This window comes from Amblyomma americanum, chromosome 6 (assembly GCF_052857255.1).
Source record: "Amblyomma americanum isolate KBUSLIRL-KWMA chromosome 6, ASM5285725v1, whole genome shotgun sequence".
Lineage (NCBI taxonomy): Eukaryota > Metazoa > Arthropoda > Arachnida > Ixodida > Ixodidae > Amblyomma > Amblyomma americanum.
This window is the reverse complement of record NC_135502.1, coordinates 81,898,340-81,903,339: the sequence shown is the minus strand read 5'-3', so window position 1 is coordinate 81,903,339 and position 5,000 is coordinate 81,898,340. Positions and strand designations below refer to the sequence as shown.

The following is a 5,000-nucleotide window of genomic DNA, read 5'->3' as shown; positions in this document are numbered from 1 at the left end:
TTACAGCAGCTCCTTCAGATCAGACATTACTGAAGCGCTCGCGCCTCTCGGTGCATATTGAATATGGATTTCTATCTCATCGCATTAATTAGCGCACTCATGTTTACCTAACAAAATAAAAAAAGTGGTCAGGCTTCAGCCGCCAGTGAGGATTGAACTCACGCAAGCTGGTTTACGAGACCAGCGCTCTGCCACTGAGCTATAGCGGCGCTTCTTACAGCAGCTCCTTCAGATCAGACATTAGGGAAGCGCTCGCGCCTCTCGGTGCATATTGAATATGGATTTCTATCTCATCGCGTTAATTAGCACACTCATGTTTACCTAACAAAATAAAAAAAGCGGTCAGGCTTCAGCCGCCAGTGAGGATCGAACTCATGACAGCTGGTTTACAAGACCAGCGCTCTGCCACTGAGCTATAGCGGCGCTTCTTACAGCAGCTCCTACAGATCAGATATTAGGGAAGCGCTCGCGCCTCTCGGTGCATATTGAATATGGATTTCTATCTCATCGCATTAATTAGCACACTCATGTTTACCTAACAAAATAAAAAAAGTGGTCAGTCTTCAGCCGCCAGTGAGGATTGAACTCACGCAAGCTGGTTTACGAGACCAGCGCTCTGCCACTGAGCTATAGCGGCGCTTCTTACAGCAGCTCCTTCAGATCAGACATTAGGGAAGCGCTCGCGCCTCTCGGTGCATATTGAATATGGATTTCTATCTCATCGCATTAATTAGCACACTCATGTTTACCTAACAAAATAAAAAAAGTGGTCAGTCTTCAGCCGCCAGTGAGGATTGAACTCACGCAAGCTGGTTTACGAGACCAGCGCTCTGCCACTGAGCTATAGCGGCGCTTCTTACAGCAGCTCCTTCAGATCAGACATTAGGGAAGCGCTCGCGCCTCTCGGTGCATATTGAATATGGATTTCTATCTCATCGCATTAATTAGCACACTCATGTTTACCTAACAAAATAAAAAAAGTGGTCAGTCTTCAGCCGCCAGTGAGGATTGAACTCACGCAAGCTGGTTTACGAGACCAGCGCTCTGCCACTGAGCTATAGCGGCGCTTCTTACAGCAGCTCCTTCAGATCAGACATTAGGGAAGCGCTCGCGCCTCTCGGTGCATATTGAATATGGATTTCTATCTCATCGCATTAATTAGCACACTCATATTTACCTAACAAAATAAAAAAAGTGGTCAGGCTTCAGCCGCCAGTAGGATTGAACTCACGACCGCTGGTTTAGGAGACCAGAGCTCTGCCACTGAGCTATAGCGGCGCTTCTTACAGCAGCTCCTTCATATCAGACATTCGGGAAGCGCTCGCGCCTCTCGGTGCATACTGAATATGGATTTCTATCTCATCGCGTTAATTAGCACACTCATGTTTACCTAACAAAATAAACAAAGTGGTCAGGCTTCAGCCGCCAGTGAGGATCGAACTCACGACCGCTGGTTTACAAGACCAGCGCTCTGCCACTGAGCTAATGCGGCGCTTCTTACAGCAGCTCCTTCAGATCAGACATTAGGGAAGCGCTCGCGCCTCTCGGTGCATATTGAATATGGATTTCTATCTCATCGCATTAATTAGCACACTCATGTTTACCTAACAAAATAAAAAAAGTGGTCAGGCTTCAGCCGCCAGTGAGGATTGAACTCACGACCGTTGGTTTACGAGACCAGCGCTCTGCCACTGAGCTATAGCGGCGCTTCTTACAGCAGCTCCTTCAGATCAGACATTAGGGAAGCGCTCGCGCCTCTCGGTGCATATTGAATATGGATTTCTATCTCATCGCAATAATTAGCACACTCATGTTTACCTAACAAAATAAAAAAAGTGGTCAGTCTTCAGCCGCCAGTGAGGATTGAACTCACGCAAGCTGGTTTACGAGACCAGCGCTCTGCCACTGAGCTATAGCGGCGCTTCTTACAGCAGCTCCTTCAGATCAGACATTAGGGAAGCGCTCGCGCCTCTCGGTGCATATTGAATATGGATTTCTATCTCATCGCAATAATTAGCACACTCATGTTTACCTAACAAAATAAAAAAAGTGGTCAGTCTTCAGCCGCCAGTGAGGATTGAACTCACGCAAGCTGGTTTACGAGACCAGCGCTCTGCCACTGAGCTATAGCGGCGCTTCTTACAGCAGCTCCTTCAGATCAGACATTAGGGAAGCGCTCGCGCCTCTCGGTGCATATTGAATATGGATTTCTATCTCATCGCATTAATTAGCACACTCATGTTTACCTAACAAAATAAAAAAAGTGGTCAGTCTTCAGCCGCCAGTGAGGATTGAACTCACGCAAGCTGGTTTACGAGACCAGCGCTCTGCCACTGAGCTATAGCGGCGCTTCTTACAGCAGCTCCTTCAGATCAGACATTAGGGAAGCGCTCGCGCCTCTCGGTGCATATTGAATATGGATTTCTATCTCATCGCATTAATTAGCACACTCATGTTTACCTAACAAAATAAAAAAAGTGGTCAGTCTTCAGCCGCCAGTGAGGATTGAACTCACGCAAGCTGGTTTACGAGACCAGCGCTCTGCCACTGAGCTATATCGGCGCTTCTTACAGCAGCTCCTTCAGATCAGACATTAGGGAAGCGCTCGCGCCTCTCGGTGCATATTGAATATGGATTTCTATCTCATCGCATTAATTAGCACACTCATGTTTACCTAACAAAATAAAAAAAGTGATCAGTCTTCAGCCGCCAGTGAGGATTGAACTCACGCAAGCTGGTTTACGAGACCAGCGCTCTGCCACTGAGCTATAGCGGCGCTTCTTACAGCAGCTCCTTCAGATCAGACATTAGGGAAGCGCTCGCGCCTCTCGGTGCATATTGAATATGGATTTCTATCTCATCGCATTAATTAGCACACTCATGTTTACCTAACAAAATAAAAAAAGTGGTCAGTCTTCAGCCGCCAGTGAGGATTGAACTCACGCAAGCTGGTTTACGAGACCAGCGCTCTGCCACTGAGCTATAGCGGCGCTTCTTACAGCAGCTCCTTCAGATCAGACATTACTGAAGCGCTCGCGCCTCTCGGTGCATATTGAATATGGATTTCTATCTCATCGCATTAATTAGCGCACTCATGTTTACCTAACAAAATAAAAAAAGTGGTCAGGCTTCAGCCGCCAGTGAGGATTGAACTCACGCAAGCTGGTTTACGAGACCAGCGCTCTGCCACTGAGCTATAGCGGCGCTTCTTACAGCAGCTCCTTCAGATCAGACATTAGGGAAGCGCTCGCGCCTCTCGGTGCATATTGAATATGGATTTCTATCTCGTCGCATTAATTAGCACACTCATGTTTACCTAACAAAATAAAAAAAGTGGTCAGTCTTCAGCCGCCAGTGAGGATTGAACTCACGCAAGCTGGTTTACGAGACCAGCGCTCTGCCACAGAGCTATAGCGGCGCTTCTTACAGCAGCTCCTTCAGATCAGACATTAGGGAAGCGCTCGCGCCTCTCGGTGCATATTGAATATGGATTTCTATCTCATCGCATTAATTAGCACACTCATGTTTACCTAACAAAATAAAAAAAGTGGTCAGTCTTCAGCCGCCAGTGAGGATTGAACTCACGCAAGCTGGTTTACGAGACCAGCGCTCTGCCACTGAGCTATAGCGGCGCTTCTTACAGCAGCTCCTTCAGATTAGACATTAGGGAAGCGCTCGCGCCTCTCGGTGCATATTGAATATGGATTTCTATCTCATCGCATTAATTAGCACACTCATGTTTACCTAACAAAATAAAAAAAGTGGTCAGGCTTCAGCCGCCAGTAGGATTGAACTCACGACCGCTGGTTTAGGAGACCAGAGCTCTGCCACTGAGCTATAGCGGCGCTTCTTACAGCAGCTCCTTCATATCAGACATTCGGGAAGCGCTCGCGCCTCTCGGTGCATACTGAATATGGATTTCTATCTCATCGCATTAATTAGCACACTCATGTTTACCTAACAAAATAAAAAAAGTGGTCAGTCTTCAGCCGCCAGTGAGGATTGAACTCACGCAAGCTGGTTTACGAGACCAGCGCTCTGCCACTGAGCTATAGCGGCGCTTCTTACAGCAGCTCCTTCAGATTAGACATTAGGGAAGCGCTCGCGCCTCTCGGTGCATATTGAATATGGATTTCTATCTCATCGCATTAATTAGCACACTCATGTTTACCTAACAAAATAAAAAAAGTGGTCAGGCTTCAGCCGCCAGTAGGATTGAACTCACGACCGCTGGTTTAGGAGACCAGAGCTCTGCCACAGAGCTATAGCGGCGCTTCTTACAGCAGCTCCTTCAGATCAGACATTAGGGAAGCGCTCGCGCCTCTCGGTGCATATTGAATATGGATTTCTATCTCATCGCATTAATTAGCACACTCATGTTTACCTAACAAAATAAAAAAAGTGGTCAGTCTTCAGCCGCCAGTGAGGATTGAACTCACGCAAGCTGGTTTACGAGACCAGCGCTCTGCCACTGAGCTATAGCGGCGCTTCTTACAGCAGCTCCTTCAGATTAGACATTAGGGAAGCGCTCGCGCCTCTCGGTGCATATTGAATATGGATTTCTATCTCATCGCATTAATTAGCACACTCATGTTTACCTAACAAAATAAAAAAAGTGGTCAGGCTTCAGCCGCCAGTAGGATTGAACTCACGACCGCTGGTTTAGGAGACCAGAGCTCTGCCACAGAGCTATAGCGGCGCTTCTTACAGCAGCTCCTTCATATCAGACATTCGGGAAGCGCTCGCGCCTCTCGGTGCATATTGAATATGGATTTCTATCTCATCGCGTTAATTAGCACACTCATGTTTACCTAACAAAATAAACAAAGTGGTCAGGCTTCAGCCGCCAGTGAGGATCGAACTCACGACCGCTGGTTTACAAGACCAGCGCTCTGCCACTGAGCTAATGCGGCGCTTCTTACAGCAGCTCCTTCAGATCAGACATTAGGGAAGCGCTCGCGCCTCTCGGTGCATATTGAATATGGATTTCTATCTCATCG

At 47.4% G+C, this 5,000-nt stretch overlaps 19 non-coding genes across 19 annotated transcripts; all 19 read right to left on the bottom strand.

The window, feature by feature from the left end:
• Positions 1-137: 137 nt before the first annotated feature.
• Positions 138-209, bottom strand: TRNAT-CGU (transfer RNA threonine (anticodon CGU)). Its single transcript has one exon. It is a non-coding gene; the product is annotated as a tRNA-Thr (tRNA).
• A 142-nt stretch (positions 210-351) lies between these two features.
• On the bottom strand, positions 352-423 carry TRNAT-UGU (transfer RNA threonine (anticodon UGU)). Its single transcript has one exon. It is a non-coding gene; the product is annotated as a tRNA-Thr (tRNA).
• A 142-nt stretch (positions 424-565) lies between these two features.
• Positions 566-637, bottom strand: TRNAT-CGU (transfer RNA threonine (anticodon CGU)). The gene has a single exon. It is a non-coding gene; the product is annotated as a tRNA-Thr (tRNA).
• A 142-nt stretch (positions 638-779) lies between these two features.
• TRNAT-CGU (transfer RNA threonine (anticodon CGU)) lies at positions 780-851 on the bottom strand. The gene has a single exon. It is a non-coding gene; the product is annotated as a tRNA-Thr (tRNA).
• Positions 852-993: 142 nt separating this feature from the next.
• On the bottom strand, positions 994-1,065 carry TRNAT-CGU (transfer RNA threonine (anticodon CGU)). Its single transcript has one exon. It is a non-coding gene; the product is annotated as a tRNA-Thr (tRNA).
• A 142-nt stretch (positions 1,066-1,207) lies between these two features.
• On the bottom strand, positions 1,208-1,278 carry TRNAR-CCU (transfer RNA arginine (anticodon CCU)). Its single transcript has one exon. It is a non-coding gene; the product is annotated as a tRNA-Arg (tRNA).
• A 142-nt stretch (positions 1,279-1,420) lies between these two features.
• On the bottom strand, positions 1,421-1,492 carry TRNAT-UGU (transfer RNA threonine (anticodon UGU)). Its single transcript has one exon. It is a non-coding gene; the product is annotated as a tRNA-Thr (tRNA).
• Positions 1,493-1,634: 142 nt separating this feature from the next.
• On the bottom strand, positions 1,635-1,706 carry TRNAT-CGU (transfer RNA threonine (anticodon CGU)). Its single transcript has one exon. It is a non-coding gene; the product is annotated as a tRNA-Thr (tRNA).
• A 142-nt stretch (positions 1,707-1,848) lies between these two features.
• TRNAT-CGU (transfer RNA threonine (anticodon CGU)) lies at positions 1,849-1,920 on the bottom strand. The gene has a single exon. It is a non-coding gene; the product is annotated as a tRNA-Thr (tRNA).
• A 142-nt stretch (positions 1,921-2,062) lies between these two features.
• TRNAT-CGU (transfer RNA threonine (anticodon CGU)) lies at positions 2,063-2,134 on the bottom strand. Its single transcript has one exon. It is a non-coding gene; the product is annotated as a tRNA-Thr (tRNA).
• Positions 2,135-2,276: 142 nt separating this feature from the next.
• Positions 2,277-2,348, bottom strand: TRNAT-CGU (transfer RNA threonine (anticodon CGU)). The gene has a single exon. It is a non-coding gene; the product is annotated as a tRNA-Thr (tRNA).
• A 356-nt stretch (positions 2,349-2,704) lies between these two features.
• On the bottom strand, positions 2,705-2,776 carry TRNAT-CGU (transfer RNA threonine (anticodon CGU)). The gene has a single exon. It is a non-coding gene; the product is annotated as a tRNA-Thr (tRNA).
• A 142-nt stretch (positions 2,777-2,918) lies between these two features.
• TRNAT-CGU (transfer RNA threonine (anticodon CGU)) lies at positions 2,919-2,990 on the bottom strand. The gene has a single exon. It is a non-coding gene; the product is annotated as a tRNA-Thr (tRNA).
• Positions 2,991-3,132: 142 nt separating this feature from the next.
• Positions 3,133-3,204, bottom strand: TRNAT-CGU (transfer RNA threonine (anticodon CGU)). The gene has a single exon. It is a non-coding gene; the product is annotated as a tRNA-Thr (tRNA).
• Positions 3,205-3,560: 356 nt separating this feature from the next.
• TRNAT-CGU (transfer RNA threonine (anticodon CGU)) lies at positions 3,561-3,632 on the bottom strand. The gene has a single exon. It is a non-coding gene; the product is annotated as a tRNA-Thr (tRNA).
• Positions 3,633-3,774: 142 nt separating this feature from the next.
• On the bottom strand, positions 3,775-3,845 carry TRNAR-CCU (transfer RNA arginine (anticodon CCU)). Its single transcript has one exon. It is a non-coding gene; the product is annotated as a tRNA-Arg (tRNA).
• Positions 3,846-3,987: 142 nt separating this feature from the next.
• On the bottom strand, positions 3,988-4,059 carry TRNAT-CGU (transfer RNA threonine (anticodon CGU)). Its single transcript has one exon. It is a non-coding gene; the product is annotated as a tRNA-Thr (tRNA).
• Positions 4,060-4,414: 355 nt separating this feature from the next.
• TRNAT-CGU (transfer RNA threonine (anticodon CGU)) lies at positions 4,415-4,486 on the bottom strand. The gene has a single exon. It is a non-coding gene; the product is annotated as a tRNA-Thr (tRNA).
• A 355-nt stretch (positions 4,487-4,841) lies between these two features.
• On the bottom strand, positions 4,842-4,913 carry TRNAT-UGU (transfer RNA threonine (anticodon UGU)). The gene has a single exon. It is a non-coding gene; the product is annotated as a tRNA-Thr (tRNA).
• Positions 4,914-5,000: the final 87 nt, after the last annotated feature.